Genomic DNA, 23,081 nt, shown 5'->3' on the forward strand with positions numbered 1-23,081 from the left:
GCTAACAGTGATGAGGATGATGAGGAGTAGGGGATGTTGAGACCCCTGTGTTGATTTTATTTGTTATGTTATGTTTGAAACATTTTTATTATTATCTACACTTTGGTCTGTAATAACTTTAACTATGTTTAATTATCGTATGCTTGGGAACCTTTTTATTATTATATGTTTGCTTGGTTTATTATCATGTATATGTTTGCGATGATGATTAAAGGACGAACATGTTAAGAAGCAATTAAAGATGCTTCTACGTTTAAAGGCTTGAAAAAGGGGAGAATTACTTTTTCTCACTTACACTTACTTTCATTTTTATTTAGTTTATGCAATGAGGACATTGCAACTTTCTAAGTGTGGGGTGGGAGGTAATCAATTGATTGAGTTAAGTTTACTAAAGCTAAAATAAGTGAAAAATGGGAATAATTTTAAATTTTTTCAAAAGTATAAATTCTTAGTTAAACTTATGTCTTTTTATCTAACTTAATTTTAAAAGCTAATAACGAACTACTCTCAATTTCGAGAGCAGATTACTTGTTTAAGATGTGAAGTAAACGCCAAAAATTGTGAAACGAGTGCAAACTTATAGCCACTACCATATGGCATAATAAGCATGGACCACTGAGGTAGCAAAAGAGTCTAAATTCGGGCCAAGAAAGAGAAATTGCTAAAAGCAATTTCTAAAAAGGAAAAAGAGCCTAATAAAGGCCAACAAAAGAAAAGAGTTCCGATGAGAACCATACATTTTTAAAATTTCTCTATAGAACACAAAAGAGTCCAATTATGACCAAACTGTATAAATCTGATTTAATAAACATTAGGACTGCTTGTATTCCTTGGTCTGGTTCAGACAAGTTCTTTTAATAATAAAAGCTAACTTATAATTAGACATCTGTTTGATTTTGCAATTTTGCTTCAACTCTCTATACCCATTTAAAATTGTTTAAATTTATTTATCCCTTTTTGAAATAATATGATAAATTTACTCGAGGACAAGTAAAAGTTCAAGTGTGGGGTATTTGATAACTCCTAAAGTATACAGTATTTTTATAACATTTTGAGGAGTTATCTTGTTATTTTTAGAGTCATTTTAATTCCAAAACACACTAAAATGGGTAAAAGGAGAAAATAGGTATTTCTGATATTTTGTTTAAGTTATGTATGTAACAGGAGCAAAGACAGTGAAAAATGAAGAACGTAAGATGAAGCCGCTGGCCTAAGGGCTACAAAGCCGCCAGCTTCACCATGGATTTCTAAAATGTTCCACTTTTGTTCGTAAAATATGTTAAACTTGGAGCCAAAGAAAAAAAGTGAAGTAAAGCCGTCGACTTCACAATGAAGCAGCCGGCATTGAAGACACGGTTTCTCGACTTGCTGATCAAGTTCAAATAAATAAGGAAACCAAATCAAAAAGATTCGCCGGATAAATAAAGTAGCCGGCTTGGTAACAAGCCGCCGGCTTTAAGAATACAGTTACGCGTTTTTGGCTTAAGGATCATGTTTTGCTTTGAGAGAAAGTCACCAACTCAGGGAAGCCGCCGGCTTCACCCTGAAGCCGCCGACTTGGGTAACCGTCCTGAAATATTATAAATAGAGGCCTTAGGTCAGAGTTTTTGATATCCAATTCAGTTTTCTCTATTTTTCAGAATTCAAGTACGAATTAGTTAGGTTTTTATTTCCATTCAACATTCAAGTTCATTAATCAATCATTTGGTTTTCAATTTCTTCTATGTCAGTATGATTCTTTATCTTATTTCTTATCCTTTATTTGTTTTTACTTTAGTTATGGGCTAATAGCCTTGCATATGCTTGAATCATGTAAGATCTTGTGATCAATTGCCTGAACTGTTAAATTGTATGAAAGAAAATAGAAATCCGAATGTGGGACATGAAGCCGTCGGCTTCATGGACCAAAGCCACGGGCTTCATCTGGATTATTTAAAATTCGTATGTTGTTTATACTCAGATCAAATTAAAAAGTATTCGGCGCAATTATTCAGAAACCTCAACGAAGCCGCCGACTTTGTTGACAAAGCTGCCGACTTTATATGATGTAAACAGATTTTATGTTTTGACAGAATCTCTGGAATTCCTTTATGTTTTATGTCTGATTATTATACCACAGTTAAATTAATCTGGTTTACACAAATCAATTATTATTAGGTTTTAACTAGAACATCACTATGTTTAAAACTTGATAAACTTAAATATAATCGGGTTGATTTAGTTGTGAGGATTATAGCTAGTAACTATAATTAGGGTTTGGTTAATCACACTAAATCTACTATCAGGTCTTAATGCAAGCAGGAAGTCTAGCTATCTATTTTAGGGTTAACCTGATCAATTAATCTTGAAGTAGGTATTCTTAGGTCAATTATAAATCTGAGTTTGACCTTAATTTAAAAAGTCAATTGTGAACAAGGTGTGAAAGATTCAAGCATGTGTTTTATTTTATCATTGTTTATTTCTTCTAAGTTATTTATTTGCAATTTATTTGTTTATTGTCATTTAAAGTTTAAAAACCAAGATCTATATTCTTAAATCCACTCGTTCTTTTGGGATGAACCTTAACTTACAAAATACTAAACTACATTTGATCGGGTTTTGTTGCTCGTTAGAGTGTTAAAAGTAATTCGTAAATTAAGATATTATAAATTTAAAAGTAGAATAAAAAGGCACGCATTATTGCACACACTTTTGACACATCAATACGATATAAATTGAAAACGTTTAAAGAGAACATTAAAAATGAGTACAATGTCTTTTTCCGGCATCCTGACGACCTCGAATGTCAAGACACTATCTAGGAGTCTTGATGTTAGGGTCATTTTAAGGTGATCTCGAGAATTTCAGCACAATCTGAAACCAAAGGTTATGCGCCGCCAAATGGTACTCCATCTAGCGGCGCATATTAATGATTTAAAAAAGCGTATTTAATGAATTGACATTAGATTTAAATTTATATCCCTTATACATAATTACATTGAGAGTGAAATAATAGGCCTTAAAATAATATGTACCATGCTAAGTCATATATACACAAAAGAAATAATATGAATGAAATTCAAAACGGTCAAAATAAAAAACAGGCAAAATTGGAGGATTTCGAGGTCTCGTTTCGAAAAATATTTAGGACAAACCGCCTACGGCAATTTGCTAACGGATAGATCACGAAAAAATACACGATTTCAAAAAAAAAAAGGGTGTTTAAATCAGAGCTACGAGTCAAAAGATACGATAGATCTAACATTTTGGCCATAGACACAAAACAAGAAACACCACGAACCTCAGTGGTGTTTGGTGCGTGGTGCAATTTTGCGAGGAAAGATGTCTTTTTCAGAATCTAGATGACCTCGAATAGAAAGCATGTTCAGAGAGTCTTGCTCATTCGTCCGTTTTAGGGTGATCTTGAGAATTTAAGCACAATCTGAAACCGAAGGTTATGCGCCACCAAATGGTACTCCATCTGGCAGCGCATACTAATGATTTAAAAAAAAAGTGTTTAATGAAGTGACATTAGATTCAAATTTATATCCGTTATACATAATTACATTGCGAGTGAAATAATAGGCCTTAAAACGATATATACCATGCTAAGTCATGCATACACAAAACTGATAATACGATATAAATTGAAAACGTTCAAAGAGAACATTAAAAATGAGTAAACTGTCTTTTTCGGCATCCTGACGACCTCGAATGTCAAGACACTATCCAGGAGTCTTGATGTTAGGGTCGTTTAAGGGTGATCTCGATAATTTCAGCACAATATGAAACCGAAGGTTATGCGCCGCCAAATGGTACTCTATCTCGTGGCGCATATTAATGAGTTAAAAAAGCATGTTTAATGAAGTGACATTAGATTCAAATTTATATCCGTTATATATAATTACATTGTGAGTGAAATAATAGGTCTTAAAACAATATTGTTGAGTCCCCAAAGTAATTAAGGATTTAATTATGACAAAACAACAGATATGTACACTAGAATGTTATGTGCAGCCAGCACATGTTTGTTTATGTATAGACAGCAAATATTGCTGTGTCGAGTGTCTAGTTTGTTTCCTAGTCTACCAGCACAAGGTAGACAGTAATCTTTAATTAGCACAGGATGTGTACCCAGCAAATCAAGAATATCAAGTGACTCAGCATAGAAGAACCAGCATGGCTGGAAAGCTGCTTACTACACAAGACAACTATGTTCCATTACAAGCATAGTGCTTTCCCGAGTGGTCTACATCAACTGTACTTTTCAACAGAAGTCGAAGACAAAGTTGAACAGAAAAGGACATGCGTCGGCAGCTGACAAGTGACCTTACAAGACCACGTGGGAATGCAGAAGTTTAACGCATGTGCATACATGTGTTATTCTTTGTCAACGCCTAGAGAACACAACATTCTATTTGTTTAATCAAATAGTAGTGCCAAACTGAATTGGGGTGTTCCTTCAAATAGCTATCAAAGAGGAAAGAAGAGAGCACACTCTCTGATGCAGTTGTCCCCACAAGTACAGACATCCTATATACCAGTGGACAATAGAACAATTACATGGATAATAGGACTACTATAAATAGAAGTATTCACTATTGTAACCATTAGTGGTGTGGGTTTTATTTATTAAGAGCCCAAACTTGTAAAAGCTTTAGATAATCTCGATAGCTATAACTTAGGTAAATCTGTATCAACCAACTATCATTCCACCAAGGATAGTTGTGATTCTTTGTGATTTATATCAATAAAGAATAAACATTGAAAATTACCTTTGACTCTTAATTATATTACTTGTTTGAATACCAATTGCTTTGAACTGTTAAGTTAATTTAAAAGAATTCTATTCACCCTCATCTACAATACTCCTATTGTTAATCAAGGGATTAAAAGAATATGTACAATGCTAAGTCATGCATACACAAAAGGAATAATATGAATGAAATTCAAAACGGTTAAAATTGAAAAAGGCAAAATTGAAGCCTTTTGAGGTCTCCTTTTGAAAAATATTTGGGGAAAACCATCTACGAAAAATTGCCAACGAATAAATCCCCAAAAATTACACGATTTGAAAAAAAATGGTGACTAAATTGGAGCTACGAGTCAAAAGATACGATGGGTCTCACATTTTGGCCAAAGACACAAAACACCAAGCACCATGAACCGTCGGTGGTGTTTTGTGCATGGTGCGATTTTGTGAGAAAAGATGTATTTTTCGGAATCTAGATGACCTCGAATGGCAAGCACGTTCAGAGTCTTGCTTGTTCGGCCGTTTTAGGGTGATCTTGAGAATTTCAGCACAATCTGAAATCGAAGGTTATGCACTGCCAAATGGTACTCTATCTAACGGCGCATACAAATAATTTAAAAAAACGTGTTTAATGAAGTGACATTATATTCAAATTATATCCGTTATAGATAATTACATTGCAAGTGAAATAATATGCCTTAAAACGATATATACCATGCTAAGTCCAGCATACACAAAACTAATAATTCGATATAAATTGAAAACGTTCAAAGAGAACATAAAAAATGAGTAAAATGTCTTTTTTCGGCATCCTGGCGACCTCAAATATCAAGACACTATCCATGAGTCTTGAAGTTAGGGTCGTTTTAGGGTAATCTCGAGAATTTCAGCACAATCTGAAACCGATGGTTATGCGCCGCCAAATGGTACTCCATCTGGCGGCGCATATTAATGATTTAAAAAAGTGTGTTTAATGAAGTGACATTAGATTCAAATTTATATGGATTATATATAATTACAATGCGAGTGAAATAATAGGCCTTAAAACAATATGTACCATGCTAAGTCATGCATACACAAAAGGAATAATATGAATGAAATTCAAAACGGTCAAAATGGAAAAAGGCAAAATTGAAGGCTTTCGAGGTCTCGCTTCAAAAATATTTGGGACAAACCGCCTGCCAGTTTGCCAATGGATAGATCCTAAAAAATACACGATTTAAAAAAAACGGTGACTAAATCGGAGCTACGAGCCAAAAGATACGATAGATCGAACATTTTGGCCAAAGAAACAAAACAACAAGCAACACGAACCATCGGTGGTGTTTGGTACGTGGTGCAATTTTGCGAGGAAAGATGTCTTTAACAGAATCTAGATGACCTCGAATAACAAGCAAGTTCAAAAAGTCTTGCTCGTTCGGCCGTTTTAGGGTGATCTTGAGAATTTCAACACAATCTGAAATTGAAGGTTATGCGCCGCCAAATGGTACTCCATCTGGCGGCGCATACTAATGATTTAAAAAACGTGTTTAATGAATTGACAATAGATTCAAATTTATACCCGTTATACATAATTACATTGCTAGTGAAATAATAGGCCTTAAAATGATATATTCCATGATATGTCATGCATATACAAAACTAATAATACGATATTAATTGAAAACGTTCAAAGAGAACAATAAAAATGAGTAAAATATCTTTTTTCAGCATCCTGACGTCCTCGAATGTCAAGACACTGTACATTCTTTCAATCTGATATTTGGATTTTGACCTATCAGAATCCAACAAGTGGCATAATGAAGACAACATTTGACAAAATAAAATTTGTTAGAAACAAACAAATTAACTATGAGAAACTTTGTTAAGAATCCACGCTAAAAAAAATCCTAGCTAACTGTTTCTAGCTAACTGTTAATTCCGTATTACATTTTATTTATCGCAATTTATTTACCGCAATTTATTTATCGCAATTTATTTATCGCAATTTTAATTCTCGCAATTTTATTTATCGTCATTTAATTTCTGTTATTTATTTTACGCACTTTAAATATCGGGACACGTATACAATGTTTTGACATATCATATTGACGTCATATATATATATTATTTGGAATAACCATAGACACTCTATATGCAGTAATGCTCGAATTAGCTATACAGGGTTGAGGTTGATTCTCAAATAATATATATACTTTGAGTTGTGATCGAGTCTGAGACATGTATATAACGGGTCACGACACGTATTAATTAATTCAAATACTATATATTAAACTACATACGCATTATTGAATTACTAATTGTAGACTACTAACTGTGGACTAATAACATTGGACAATTAAAATGAATTAAAATATTGATTATAACATATGAAACTAAACATTTCTTCAAGTTTGCCACTTGATCTCATCTTAAACCTCATTTGTATCTTGACGATTACAATCTGCGTTCAAACTTTTCATGATTCTTGAAAACACCTCAATCGAGAGGATGAACCAACCGCACTTCATCTACGGAAAGAAAGATTTATGCATATAGTTATGCACTTGAAAACACTCGGAACCTGAGTAAACATTTAACACGTATCTGTGCAAGCTCTTTGGCATTGTTATTACCAAAAATAACTTTGCAATCTCTTTCCAAATTAGCCAATTTTTTCACAGCTCCAGCAAGTCAACTTCAACTTTTCGTTCGAAAACCACCTTATTATAACCTTGATATATATGCGTGCTCTTTTATTATTACCGGAGAACCTTTTATATTCCACCTTTATAACCACAGATGTATCAGTAACCTTGTAGTGCCCCGTCCTAATCCATCTGGACGAATACATTACATTTGGTTACATCGCGAGATACTTGACCTCTATATGATACATTTTACAAACATTGCATTCGTTTTTAAAGGATAAACTTTCATTACATCGAAAGTTGACGGCATGCATACCATTTCATAATATATCTATCTATAAATGACATAATAATATTCTTGATGAACTCAACGACTCGAATGCAACGTCTTTTGAAATATGTCATGAATGACTCCAAGTAATATCTCTAAAATGAGCAAATGCACAGCGAAAGATTTCTTTCATACCTGAGAATAAACATGCTTTAAAGTGTCAACCAAAAGGTTGGCGAGTTCATTAGTTTATCATAATCAATCATTTTCATCATTTTAATAGACCAGAAGATTTTCATTTCCATTTCTCATAAATATACATCCCATGCATATAGACAAAAATAATCATTATATGGATTGAACACCTGATAATCGACATTAACAAGATGCATATAGAATATCCCCATCATTCCGGGACACCCATCGGACATGATAAATTTCGAAGTACTAAAGCATTCCAAATTCCAGAATGGGGCTTGTTGGGCCCAATAGATCTATCTTTAGGATTCGCGTCAATTAGGGGTGCACTAATTCTCAAAATTAGTGATGTTCCCTAATTCTTAGATTACCAGGCTAAAAGGGGCATATTCGGCTTCGATCCATTCAACCATATAATGTAGTTTCGATTACTTGTGTCTATTTCATAAAACATTTATAAAAGTAGCGCAAAAGCATTTAAAAAGGGAGTAATGAAACTCACAATACTGTATTTTGTAGTAAAAATACATATGACAAAACTGAACAACACAAGGTTGGCCTCGGATTCACGAACCTATATCATTTATATATTTATTGATATATATAATTGTATTCGAACAAATATATATATATATATATATGTGTATTTATTATTAGTGATATAATTATTATGTTAATAACCTATATATGTCATTTTATATATATATATATTAAGTAAATAACCATATTTATATAGTTAAGTTTTGTATTAAATATATATGTATATATATATTTGTATATCTATATTTATTTTATAAATATCTTTTGTTTGTTAACTTAATGATAATACTAATAATAATAATGATATTATTGATTATAATTATAATAATAATACTGATAGTTTTAATGATTGCTTTAGTAAAATTGATAGTAATGATAGTAAATTTTAATAATAATAACAGTACAGATAATGATAATCATAATAATAATAATAAATATTAATGATGATACTTATAACAATAATAATGATAAATATGATATTAATAATTATAAATATATTGATAAAACTAATATTTATAAAATGATAACAATCCTAATATTAATGACAATAATAATATATTTTTATTACTTTCATAATAGTAATAATAATGATAATGATAATCAATATGATAATAATAATAATACTAAAATGATAAGTTTACTACTAATAACAATATTGCTAATACTTATAATAATAATAATGATAATGGTTATAATACTTTTACATATGATAATAATATTAATAATTTTAACACTAATAGTAATAATAATAGCAATAACAATAATAACAAAAACAATCATAATAATAATAATAATAATAATAATAATAATAATAATAATAATTAGAAAATGAAATAGAAAAGTATACCCTTTAATAAGTCATTCTAAAAAAATTAGCTCCGAACCGGGCTCGAACCCGAGACCTCTCGTGAAATGTCCCGTTCTTATTGATTAAAAACGTTCCATATTAATTGATTTCGTTGCGAGGTTTTAACCTCTATATGAGACGTTTTTCAAAGACTGCATTCATTTTTAAAACAAACCATAACCTTTATTTCATAAATAAAGGTTTAAAAAGCTTTACGTAGATTATCAAATAATGATAATCTAAAATATCCTGTTTACACACGACCATTACATAATGGTTTACAATACAAATATGTTACATCGAAATCAGTTTCTTGAATGCAGTTTTTACACAATATCATACAAACATGGACTCCAAATCTTGTCCTTATTTTAGTATGCAACAGCGGAAGCTCTTAGTATTCACCTGAGAATAAACATGCTTTAAACGTCAACAAAAATGTTGGTGAGTTATAGGTTTAACCTATATATATCAAATCGTAACAATAGACCACAAGATTTCATATTTCAATACACATCCCATACATAGAGATAAAAATCATTCATATGGTGAACACCTGGTAACCGACATTAACAAGATGCATATATATAAGAATATCCCCATCATTCCAGGACACCCTTCGGATATGATATAAATTTCGAAGTACTAAAGCATCCGGTACTTTGGATGGGGTTTGTTAGGCCCAATAGATCTATCTTTAGGATTCGCGTCAATTAGGGTGTATGTTCCCTAATTCTTAGATTACCAGACTTAATAAAAAGGGGCATATTCGATTTCGATAATTCAACCATAGAATGTAGTTTCACGTATTTGTATCTATTTTGTAAATCATTTATAAAACCTGCATGTATTCTCATCCCAAAAATATTAGATTTTAAAAGTGGGACTATAACTCACTTTCACAGATTTTTACTTCGTCGGGAAGTAAGACTTGGCCACTGGTTGATTCACGAACCTATAACAATATATACATATATATCAAAGTATGTTTAAAATATATTTACAACACTTTTAATATATTTTGATGGTTTAAGTTTATTAAGTCAGCTGTCCTCGTTAGTAACCTATAACTAGTTGTCCACAGTTAGATGTACAGAAATAAATCGATAAATATTATCTTGAATCAATCCACGACCCAGTGTATACGTATCTCAGTATTGATCACAACTCAAACTATATATATTTTGGAATCAACCTCAACCCTGTATAGCTAACTCCAACATTCACATATAGAGTGTCTATGGTTGTTCCGAAATATATATAGATGTGTCGACATGATAGGTCGAAACATTGTATACGTGTCTATGGTATCTCAAGATTACATAATATACAATACAAGTTGATTAAGTTATGGTTGGAATAGATTTGTTACCAATTTTCACGTAGCTAAAATGAGAAAAATTATCCAATCTTGTTTTACCCATAACTTCTTCATTTTAAATCCGTTTTGAGTGAATCAAATTGCTATGGTTTCATATTGAACTATATTTTATGAATCTAAACAGAAAATTATAGGTTTATAGTTGGAAAAATAAGTTACAAGTCGTTTTTATAAAGGTAGTCATTTCAGTCGAAAGAACGACGTCTAGATGACCATTTTAGAAAACATACTTCCACTTTGAGTTTAACCATAATTTTTGGATATAGTTTCATGTTCATAATAAAAATCATTTTCTCAGAATAACAACTTTTAAATCAAAGTTTATCATAGTTTTTAATTAACTAACCCAAAACAGCCCGCGGTGTTACTACGACGGCGTAAATCCGGTTTTACGGTGTTTTTCGTGTTTCCAGGTTTTAAATCATTAAGTTAGCATATCATATAGATATAGAACATGTGTGTAGTTAATTTTAAAAGTCAAGTTAGAAGGATTAACTTTTGTTTGCGAACAAGTTTAGAATTAACTAAACTATGTTCTAGTGATTACGAGTTTAAACCTTCGAATAAGATAGTTTTATATATATGAATCGAATGATGTTATGAAAATCATTACTACCTCAAGTTTATGACAAGAAATGATCTAGCTTCAAAGGATCTTGGATGGCTTGAAAGTTCTTGAAGTAGGATCATGACACAAAAACAAGTTCAAGTAAGATTTTTACTCGAATTAAGATAGTTTATAGTTATAGAAATTGAATCAAAGTTTGAATATGAATATTACCTTGAATAAGAAAGATAACCTACTGTATATAACAAAGGTTTCTTGATCTTAGATGATTACTTGGAATAGATTAGAAAGCTTGGAAGTAAATTAGTAAACTTGAAGGGATTTTTGAAGTGTTATTGAAGTGTTCTTCCTATGATGATTATAGCTTGATTCTTGAAGTGATTTTTGATGAAGATGATGATTAACTACTGGAAAAATACGTTCATAATAGTGTGTGTGTGTGTTGAGAGAGAATAAGAAAGAGAATTGGAAGTGAAATGCAGTGAATGATGAGTGGTAATTGGTGAGTGGTGAGTGGGGTTAAAAGGAGTTCTAGTTAGTTGACTAGCTCATGGTAGAAGTTAAAATTGATTAGTCATACATGACATAATCAAGAGTGGAATCCCATGCTAGTTCCTATTGGTATATACCCATAGTAAGTACGTTTTGAAGCTGTGTATAATACGGGTAAGAATACGACTAGAATTCTTGATGAAAGAAAAGAATGGGAAAGTAACCGTAACCATTTTCGTTAAGTATGAGTGTTTTGATATATGTCTTGAAGTCTTCCAAAAGTATTTTAATACATCTAAATACACTACATGTATATACATTTTAACTGAGTCGTTAAGTCATCGTTAGTCGTTACATGTAAGTGTTGTTTTGAAACCTTTAAGTTAACGATCTCAATTAATGTTGTTAACCCATTATTTATTATATCTAATGAGATGTTAAATTATTATATTATCATGATATTATGATATATTAATATATCTTAATATGATATATATACATTTAAATGTCGTTACAACGATAATCGTTACATATATGTCTCGTTTCGAAATCCTTAAGTTAGTAGTCTTGTTTATATGTATATAACTCATTGTTAATATACTTATGGAGATACTTACTTATCATAATCTCATGTTAACCATATGTATATCCATATATATATCGTCATGTCATTTTTACAAGTTTTAACGTTCGTGAATCGCCGGTCAACTTGGGTGGTCAATTGTCTATATGAAACATATTTCAATTAATCAAGTCTTAACAAGTTTGATTGCTTAACATGTTGGAAACATTTAATCATGTAAATATCAATCTCAATTAATATATATAAATATGGAAAAGTTCGGGTCACTACAGTACCTACCCGTTAAATAAATTTCGTCCCGAAATTTTAAGCTGTTGAAGGTGTTGACGAATCTTCTGGAAATAGATGCGGGTATTTCTTCTTCATCTGATCTTCACACTCCCAGGTGAACTCGAGTCCTCTACGAGCATTCCATCGAACCTTAACAATTGGTATCTTGTTTTGCTTAAGTCTTTTAACCTCACGATCCATTATTTCGACGGGTTCTTCGATGAATTGGAGTTTTTCGTTGATTTGGATTTCATCTAACGGAATAGTGAGATCTTCTTTAGCAAAACATTTCTTCAAATTCGAGATGTGGAAAGTGTTATGTACAGCCGCGAGTTGTTGAGGCAACTCAAGTCGGTAAGCTACTGGTCCGACACGATCAATAATCTTGAATGGTCCAATATACCTTAGATTTAATTTCCCTCGTTTACCAAATCGAACAACGCCTTTCCAAGGTGCAACTTTAAGCATGACCATCTCTCCAATTTCAAATTCTATATCTTTTATTTTAATGTCAGCGTAGCTCTTTTGTCGACTTTGGGCGGTTTTCAACCGTTGTTGAATTTGGATGATCTTCTCGGTAGTTTCTTGTATAACCTCCGGACCCGTAATCTGTCTATCCCCCACTTCACTCCAACAAATCGGAGACCTGCACTTTCTACCATAAAGTGCTTCAAACGGCGCCATCTCAATGCTTGAATGGTAGCTGTTGTTGTAGGAAAATTCTGCTAACGGTAGATGTCGATCCCAACTGTTTCCGAAATCAATAACACATGTTCGTAGCATGTCTTCAAGCGTTTGTATCGTCCTTTCGCTATGCCCATCAATTTGTGGATGATAGGCAGTACTCATGTCTAGACGAGTTCCTAATGCTTGTTGTAATGTCTACCAGAATCTTGAAATAAATCTGCCATCCCTATCAGAGATAATAGAGATTGGTATTCCATGTCTGGAGACGACTTCCTTCAAATACAGTCGTGCTAACTTCTCCATCTTGTCATCTTCTCTTATTGGCAGGAAGTGTGCTGATTTGGTGAGACGATCAACTATTACCCAAATAGTATCAAAACCACTTGCAGTCCTTGGCAATTTAGTGATGAAATCCATGGTAATGTTTTCCCATTTCCATTCCGAGATTTTGGGTTGTTGAAGTAGACCTGATGGTTTCTGATGCTCAGCTTTGATCTTAGAACACGTCAAACATTCTCCTACGTATTTAGCAACATCGGCTTTCATACCCGGCCACCAAAAATGTTTCTTGAGATCCTTGTACATCTTCCCCGTTCCAGGATGTATTGAGTATCTGGTTTTATGAGCTTCTCTAAGTACCATTTCTCTCATATCTCCAAATTTTGGTACCCAAATCCTTTCAGCCCTATACCGGGTTCCGTCTTCCCGAATATTAAGATGCTTCTCCGATCCTTTGGGTATTTCATCCTTTAAATTTCCCTCTTTTAAAACTCCTTGTTGCGCCTCCTTTATTTGAGTAGTAAGGTTATTATGAATCATTATATTCATAGATTTTACTCGAATGGGTTCTCTGTCCTTCCTGCTCAAGGCATCGGCTACCACATTTGCCTTCCCCGGGTGGTAACGAATCTCAAAGTCGTAATCATTCAATAATTCAATCTACCTACGCTGCCTCATATTCAGTTGTTTCTGATTAAATATGTGTTGAAGACTTTTGTGGTCGGTATATATAATACTTTTGACCCCATATAAGTAGTGCCTCCAAGTCTTTAATGCAAAAACAACCGCGCCTAATTCCAAATCATGCGTCGTATAATTTTGTTCGTAAATCTTCAATTGTCTAGACGCATAACCAATCACCTTCGTTCATTGCATTAATACACAACCGAGACCTTGCTTTGACGCGTCACAATAAATCACAAAATCATCATTCCCTTCAGGCAATGACAATATAGGTGCCGTAGTTAGCTTTTTCTTCAATAACTGAAACGCTTTATCTTGTTCATCATTCCATTCAAATTTCTTCCCTTTATGCGTTAATGCAGTCAAGGGTTTTGCTATTCTGGAAAAGTCTTGGATGAACCTTCTGTAGTAACCAGCTAGTCCTAAAAACTGGCGTATGTGTTTCGGAGTTTTCGGGGTTTCCCACTTTTCAACAGTTTCTATCTTTGCCGGATCCACCTTAATACCTTCTTTGTTCACTATGTGACCGAGGAATTGAACTTCTCCCAACCAAAATGCACACTTTGAAAACTTAGTGTACAATTCTTCCTTCCTCTATACTTCTAACACCTTTCTCAAATGTTCACCGTGTTCTTGGTCATTCTTTGAGTAAATAAGTATGTCATCAATGAAAACGATGACAAACTTGTCAAGGTATGGTCCACACACTCGGTTCATAAGGTCCATGAACATAGCTGGTGCATTAGTTAAACCAAACGGCATGACCATAAACTCGTAATTACCGTAACGTGTTCAGAAAGCAGTCTTTGGAATATCATCTTCTTTCACCCGTATTTGATGATACCCAGAACGTAAGTCAATCTTTGAATAAACAGACGAGCCTTGTAGTTGATCAAATAAGTCATCGATTCTCGGTAGTGGGTAGCGGTTCTTGATGATAAGTTTGTTCAACTCTCGGTAGTCGATACACAACCTGAATGTACCATCTTTCTTCTTGACAAACAAAACAGGAGCTCCCCACGGTGATGTGCTTGGATGAATGAAACCACGCTCTAAAAGTTCTTGTAATTGGCTTTGCAGTTCTTTCATCTCGCTGGGTGCGAGTCTATAAGGAGCACGAGCTATTGGTGCAGCTCCTGGTACAAGATCTATTTGAAATTCAACGGATCGATGTGGGGGTAATCCCGGTAATTCTTTCGGAAATACATCGGGAAATTCTTTTGCAATGGGAACATCATTGATGCTCTTTTCTTCAGTTTGTACTTTCTCTACGTGTGCTAGAACAGCATAGCAACCTTTTCTTATTAGTTTTTGTGCCTTCAAATTACTAATAAGATGTAGCTTCGTGTTGCCCTTTTCTCCGTACACCATTAAGGGTTTTCCTTTTTCTCGTATAATGCGAATTGCATTTTTGTAACAAACGATCTCTGCTTTCACTTCTTTCAACCAGTCCATACCAATTATCACATCAAAACTCCCTAACTCTACTGGTATCAAATCAATCTTAAATGTTTCACTAACCAGTTTAATTTCTCGATTTCGACATATATTATCTGCTGAAATTAATTTACCATTTGCTAATTCGAGTAAAAATTTACTATCCAAAGGCATCAATGGACAACTTAATTTAGCACAAAAATCTCTACTCATATAGCTTCTATCCGCACCCGAATCAAATAAAACGTAAGCAGATTTATTGTCAATAAGAAACGTACCCGTAACAAGCTCCGGGTCTTCCTGTGCCTCTGCCGCATTAATATTGAAAACTCTTCCGCGGCCTTGTCCATTCGTGTTCTCCTGGTTCGGGCAATTTCTAATAATGTGGCCCGGTTTTCCATATTTATAACAAACTACATTGGCATAACTTGCTCCGACACTACTTGAACCGCCATTACTCGTTCTGACACCATTTGTTCCTTTCGTTCTATTAACCCCTGGTCCGTAGACCTCACACTTCGCCGCGCTATGACCATTTCTTTTACACTTGTTGCAAAATTTGGTGCAGAACCCCGAGTGATACTTTTCACACCTTTGGCATAGCTGCTTCTGATTGTTGTTGTTTTTGCGGTTATTATTGTTGTTGGGATGATTGTTGTAGTTGCTGTTGTTGTTGTTGTTGTTGTTGTTGGGCCGTTTGTTGTAGTTGCGATTGATGTTGCGATTGTTGGGATAATTGTTGCGATTATTGTTGTAATTGCTGTTGTTGTTGTATTGGTGATTCTTATCACCGTTTTCCTCCACTTTCTTTTGACTTGCTTCACATTGGCCTCTTCAGCAGTCTGTTCTTTAATTCTTTCTTCAATCTGGTTCACTAGTTTGTGAGCCATTCTACATGCCTGTTGTATGGAGGCGGGCTCGTGTGAACTTATATCTTCTTGGATTCTTTCCGGTAATCCTTTCACAAACGCGTCGATCTTCTCTTCCTCATCTTCGAATGCTCCCGGACACAATAGGCACAATTCTGTGAATCGTCTTTCGTACGTGGTAATATCAAATCCTTGGGTTCGTAACCCTCTAAGTTCTGTCTTGAGCTTATTGACCTCGGTTCTGGGATGGTACTTCTCGTTCATCAAGTGCTTGAATGCTGACCACGGTAGTGCGTACGCATCATCTTGTCCCACTTGCTCTAGATAGGTATTCCACCATGTTAACGCAGAACCTGTGAAGGTATGCGTAGCGTACTTTACTTTGTCCTCTTCAGTACACTTACTTATGGAAAACACCGATTCGACCTTCTCGGTCCACCGTTTCAATCCGATCGGTCCTTCGGTTCCATCAAATTCCAAAGGTTTGCAGGCAGTGAATTCTTTGTAGGTGCATCCTACACGATTTCCTGTACTGCTAGATACAAGGTTATTGTTGGTATGTAGTGCAGCCTGTACTGCGGCTATGTTTGAAGCTAGAAAAGTACGGAATTCCTCTTCATTCATATCCACGGTGTGTCGAGTAGTCGGTGCCCTTTCCTTCAAAATAGTCAAATGGAACAAGTTAATCATACAGAATATTAAGAGTAGTTAATAGTATTTCGTAGCATAATATGAACTCATTTATAAAAGCTTTTTCTTCATATTAGCGTTTTATAAGTTTAAATTCGGGTAGTACCTACCCGTTAAGTTCATACTTAGTAGCTAATATACAATTCAACTACTACAATTCTATATGAAAAACTGATTATAATAATATTTCACATTCAAACTTTTACACAATATTTTACAAACTTACAATACCGCTTATTTTACATATAGCATGAAATATAGCACACAATAAATTTGATACAAGATGGTTGTGAAGATAATTCTAGCTAGTACACAAGTCGTTCAGCAAAGGCACTAAAGACACGTAATTCATACGTCCAGAAACAAGTCATGCATTCTGGTTTTACTAGGATTACTTCCCATCCTTGGTCTTGTGGAACATAACCGTTATGGCCGTTGATAAGACAGCGTGTTGTAACGTCGTCAAAGGGACGAGGGTTACGTAATGACCAACAGTCTCGTAATAACCTAAAAACCTCATTTCTTACCCCAATTACCGACTCCGTCACTTGTGGGAACGTTTTGTTTAATAGCTGTAGCCCGATGTTCTTGTTCTCACTTTGGTGAGAAGCGAACATTACTAACCCGTAAGCATAACATGCTTCTTTATGTTGCATGTTAGCCGCTTTTTATAAATCACGAAGTCCTATATTCGGATATACTGAGTCAAAATAATTTCTTAACCCGTTGCGTAAAATAGCATTTGGGTTCCCCGCAATATATGCGTCAAAGTAAACACATCGTAACTTATGGATTTCCCAATGTGATATCCCCCATCTTTCGAACGAAAGCCTTTTATAAACCAAGGCATTCTTGGAACGTTCTTCGAATGTCTTACAAACTGATCTCGCCTTAAATAGTTGTGCCGAAGAATTCTGACCGACTCTAGACAAGATTTCATCAATCATGTCTCCGGGTAGGTCTCTTAAAATATTGGGTTGTCTATCCATTTTGTGTTTTTATACTGTAAAATAGACAAGAGTTAGATTCATAAAAAAATACTTATTAATACAAGCAATTTTTACATATATCATAAAGCATAAGCACACTATATTACATATATTACACCACACGAGTACAACTATCTTATTCCGACTCTCTTGTTTCTTCTTCTACGGTTTTGGTTCGTTTTGCCAAGTTTCTAGGGATATATGATGTTCCCCTAATACGAGCCATCATTTTCCACATTGGTTTAGAAAAACCTGGTGGTTTAGAGGTTCCCGGGTCATTGTTACAACTTAAGGACTTCGGGGGTTGACGATACATATAAAGTTCATCGGGGTTGGAATTAGATTTCTCTATTTTTATGCCCTTTCCCTTATTATTTTCTTTTGCCTTTTTAAATTCAGTTGGGGTAATTTCTATAACATCATCGGAATTCTCGTCAGAATCCGATTCATCGGAGAATTGGTAATCCTCCCAATATTTTGCTTCCTTAGCGGAAACACCATTGACCATAATTAACCTTGGTCGGTTGGTTGAGGATTTTCTTTTACTTAACCGTTTTATTATTTCCCCCACCGGTTCTATTTCTTCATCCGGTTCCGATTCTTCTTCCGGTTCCGATTCTTCTTCTGGTTCCGACTCTTCTTCCGGTTCCTCTTCGGGAACTTGTGAATCAGTCCACGAATCATTCCAATTTACATTTGACTCTTCATTGTTATTAGGTGAGTCAATGGGACTTGTTCTAGAGGTAGACATCTATCACATAATATCAAACGCGTTAAGAGATTAATATATCACATAATATTCACATGTTGAAAATATATAGTTTCCAACAAAATTTTTAAGCAATCATTTTTCAAGTAAACACGGCCGAAGTCCAGACTCACTAATGCATCCTAACAAACTCGATAAGACACACTAATGCAAAATTCTGGTTCTCTAAGACCAATGCTCGGATACCAACTGAAATGTCTCATTCTTATTGATTAAAAACGTTCCATATTAATTGATTTCGTTGCGAGGTTTTGACCTCTATATGAGACGTTTTTCAAAGACTGCATTCATTTTAAAACAAACCATAACCTTTATTTCATTAATAAAGGTTTAAAAAGCTTTACGTAGATTATCAAATAATGATAATCTAAAATATCCTGTTTACACACGACCATTACATAATGGTTTACAATACAAATATGTTACAACAAAATAAGTTTCTTGAATGCAGTTTTTACACAATATCATACAAGCATGGACTCCAAATCTCGTCCTTATTTAAGTATGTGACAGCGGAAGCTCTTAATAATCACCTGAGAATAAACATGCTTAAAACGTCAACAAAAATGTTGGTGAGTTATAGGTTTAACCTATAAATATCAAATCGTAACAATAGACCACAAGATTTCATATTTCAATACACATCCCATACATAGAGATAAAAATCATTCATATGGTGAACACCTGGTAACCGACATTAACAAGATGCATATATATAAGAATATCCCCATCATTCCGGGATACACTTCGGATATGATATAAATTTCGAAGTACTAAAGCATCCGGTACTTTGGATGGGGTTTGTTAGGCCCAATAGATCTATCTTTAGGATTCGCGTCAATTAGGGTGTCTGTTCCCTAATTCTTAGATTACCAGACTTAATAAAAAGGGGCATATTCGATTTCGATAATTCAACCATAGAATGTAGTTTCACGTACTTGTGTCTATTTTGTAAATCATTTATAAAACCTGCATGTATTCTCATCCCAAAAATATTAGATTTTAAAAGTGGGACTATAACTCACTTTCACAGATTTTTACTTCGTCGGGAAGTAAGACTTGGCCACTGGTTGATTCACGAACCTATAACAATATATACATATATATCAAAGTATGTTCAAAATATATTTACAACACTTTTAATATATTTTGATGTTTTAAGTTTATTAAGTCAGCTGTCCTCGTTAATAACCTACAACTAGTTGTCCACAGTTAGATGTACAGAAATAAATCGATAAATATTATCTTGAATCAATCCACGACCCAGTGTATACGTATCTCAGTATTGATCACAACTCAAACTATATATATTTTGGAATCAACCTCAACCCTGTATAGCTAACTCCAACATTCACATATAGAGTGTCCATGGTTGTTCCGAAATATATATAGATGTGTCGACATGATAGGTCGAAACATTGTATACGTATCTATGGTATCTCAAGATTACATAATATACAATACAAGTTGATTAAGTTATGGTTGGAATAGATTTGTTACCAATTTTCACGTAGCTAAAATGAGAAAAATTATCCAATCTTGTTTTACCCATAACTTCTTCATTTTAAATCCGTTTTGAGTGAATCAAATTGCTATGGTTTAATATTGAACTCTATTTTATGAATCTAAACAGAAAAAGTATAGGTTTATAGTCGGAAAAATAAGTTACAAGTCATTTTTGTAAAGGTAGTCATTTCAGTCGAAAGAACGACGTCTAGATGACCATTTTAGAAAACATACTTCCACTTTGAGTTTAACCATAATTTTTGGATATAGTTTCATGTTCATAATAAAAATAATTTTCTCAAAATAACAACTTTTAAATCAAAGTTTATCATAGTTTTTAATTAACTAACCCAAAACAGCCCGCGGTGTTACTACGACGGCGTAAATCCGGTTTTACGGTGTTTTTCGTGTTTCCAGGTTTTAAATCATTAAGTTAGCATATCATATAGATATAGAACATGTGTTTAGTTAATTTTAAAAGTCAAGTTAGAAGGATTAACTTTTGTTTGCAAACAAGTTTAGAATTAACTAAACTATGTTCTAGTGATTACGAGTTTAAACCTTCGAATAAGATAGTTTTATATATATGACTCGAATGATGTTATGAACATCATTACTACCTCAAGTTTAGTAGGTAAACCTACTGGAAGTGACAAGAAATGATCTAGCTTCAAAGGATCTTGGATGGCTTGAAAGTTCTTGAAGTAGGATCATGACACAAAAACAAGTTCAAGTAAGATTTTTACTCGAATTAAGATAGTTTATAGTTATAGAAATTGAATCAAAGTTTGAATATGAATATTACCTTGAATAAGAAAGATAACCTACTGTATATAACAAAGGTTTCTTGATCTTAGATGATTACTTGGAATAGATTAGAAAGCTTGGAAGTAAATTAGTAAACTTGAAGGGATTTTTGAAGTGTTCTTGAAGTGTTCTTCCTATGATGATTATAGCTTGATTCTTGAAGTGATTTTTGATGAAGATGATGATTAACTACTGGAAAAATACGTTTATAATAGTGTGTGTGTGTTGAGAGAGAATTAGAAAGAGAATTGGAAGTGAAATGGAGTGAATGATGAGTGGTAATTGGTGAGTGGTGAGTGGGGTTAAAAGGATTTCTAGTTAGTTGACTAGCTCATGGTAGAAGTTAAAATTGATTAGTCATACATGACATAATCAAGAGTGGAATCCCATGCTAGTTCCTATTGGTATATACCCATAGTAAGTACGTTTTGAAGCTGTGTATAATACGGGTAAGAATACGACTAGAATTCTTGATGAAAGAAAAGAATGGGAAAGTAACCGTAACCATTTTCATTAAGTATGAGTGTTTTGATATATGTCTTGAAGTCTTCCAAAAGTATTTTAATACATCTAAATACACTACATGTATATACATTTTAACTGAGTCGTTAAGTCATCGTTAGTCGTTACATGTAAGTGTTGTTTTGAAACCTTTAAGTTAACGATCTCAATTAATGTTGTTAACCCATTGTTTATTATATCTAATGAGATGTTAAATTATTATATTATCATGATATTATGATATATTAATATATCTTAATATGATATATATACATTTAAATGTCGTTGCAACGATAATCGTTACATATATGTCTCGTTTCGAAATCCTTAAGTTAGTAGTCTTGTTTATATGTATATAACTCATTGTTAATATACTTATGGAGATACTTACTTATCATAATCTCATGTTAACCATATGTATATCCATATATATATCGTCATGTCATTTTTACAAGTTTTAACGTTCGTGAATCGCCGGTCAACTTGGGTGGTCAATTGTCTATATGAAACATATTTCAATTAATCAAGTCTTAACAAGTTTGATTGCTTAACATGTTGGAAACATTTAATCATGTAAATATCAATCTCAATTAATATATATAAACATGGAAAAGTTCGGGTAACTACAGTAACCACTTAACCCTTTATTTACCCTTGCCAAACACAATAAAAATATACACTGGACAGTGTATCTACAACAAAATACGAAGTACTAAACATTCCGATTATAAATTGCTAGCGCGACTAGCTCGAAATGGGGTTGTCAAACCCGATAGATCTGTCCGTAGGATTCGCGTTCACCGGTAGAAACCAAAGATTACAGTTACCAGACTAGGGAATATTTTTGTCCAACTCACAATGAATAATTTAAATTTAATTGTCACTTGTGTCTATACGTGAAATAAAATGCATGTAATCACATCTCAAAAATATACTTTGAAAAGTATGTAAAAACGGGACTATAACTCACCTTAATAGTAATGAAGTAACCAACACAATTAAGCGAACAGCAAATGTAGTACAGTGATCAGGAATGATCACAACGCTGACCTATAAATAAAGCAGGTCGATATAAATAACTAACTTAGGTCAAGTCTTAGTATGATAGCTATTGTACATGTTGTAAGTAGTCATAGAACAATACTCAATATGCATCGGTTTGATTGGAACAGCTTACGGACACATACTTTCTATTTTTAGAAAGTTTCTATTTTTAGCAGGTTTCCATTTTTGGAAAGTTTCTATTTTTGGAAAGTTTCTATTTTTGAAAAGTTTCTATTTTTGGAAAGTTTCCAAATTTAGAAAGTTGCTATTTTAGGAAAGTTTATAAGTTAGGAAAGTTTCCTTAATT

The sequence above is a fragment of the Rutidosis leptorrhynchoides genome, chromosome 2 (assembly GCF_046630445.1).
Source record: "Rutidosis leptorrhynchoides isolate AG116_Rl617_1_P2 chromosome 2, CSIRO_AGI_Rlap_v1, whole genome shotgun sequence".
NCBI classification, from domain to species: domain Eukaryota; kingdom Viridiplantae; phylum Streptophyta; class Magnoliopsida; order Asterales; family Asteraceae; genus Rutidosis; species Rutidosis leptorrhynchoides.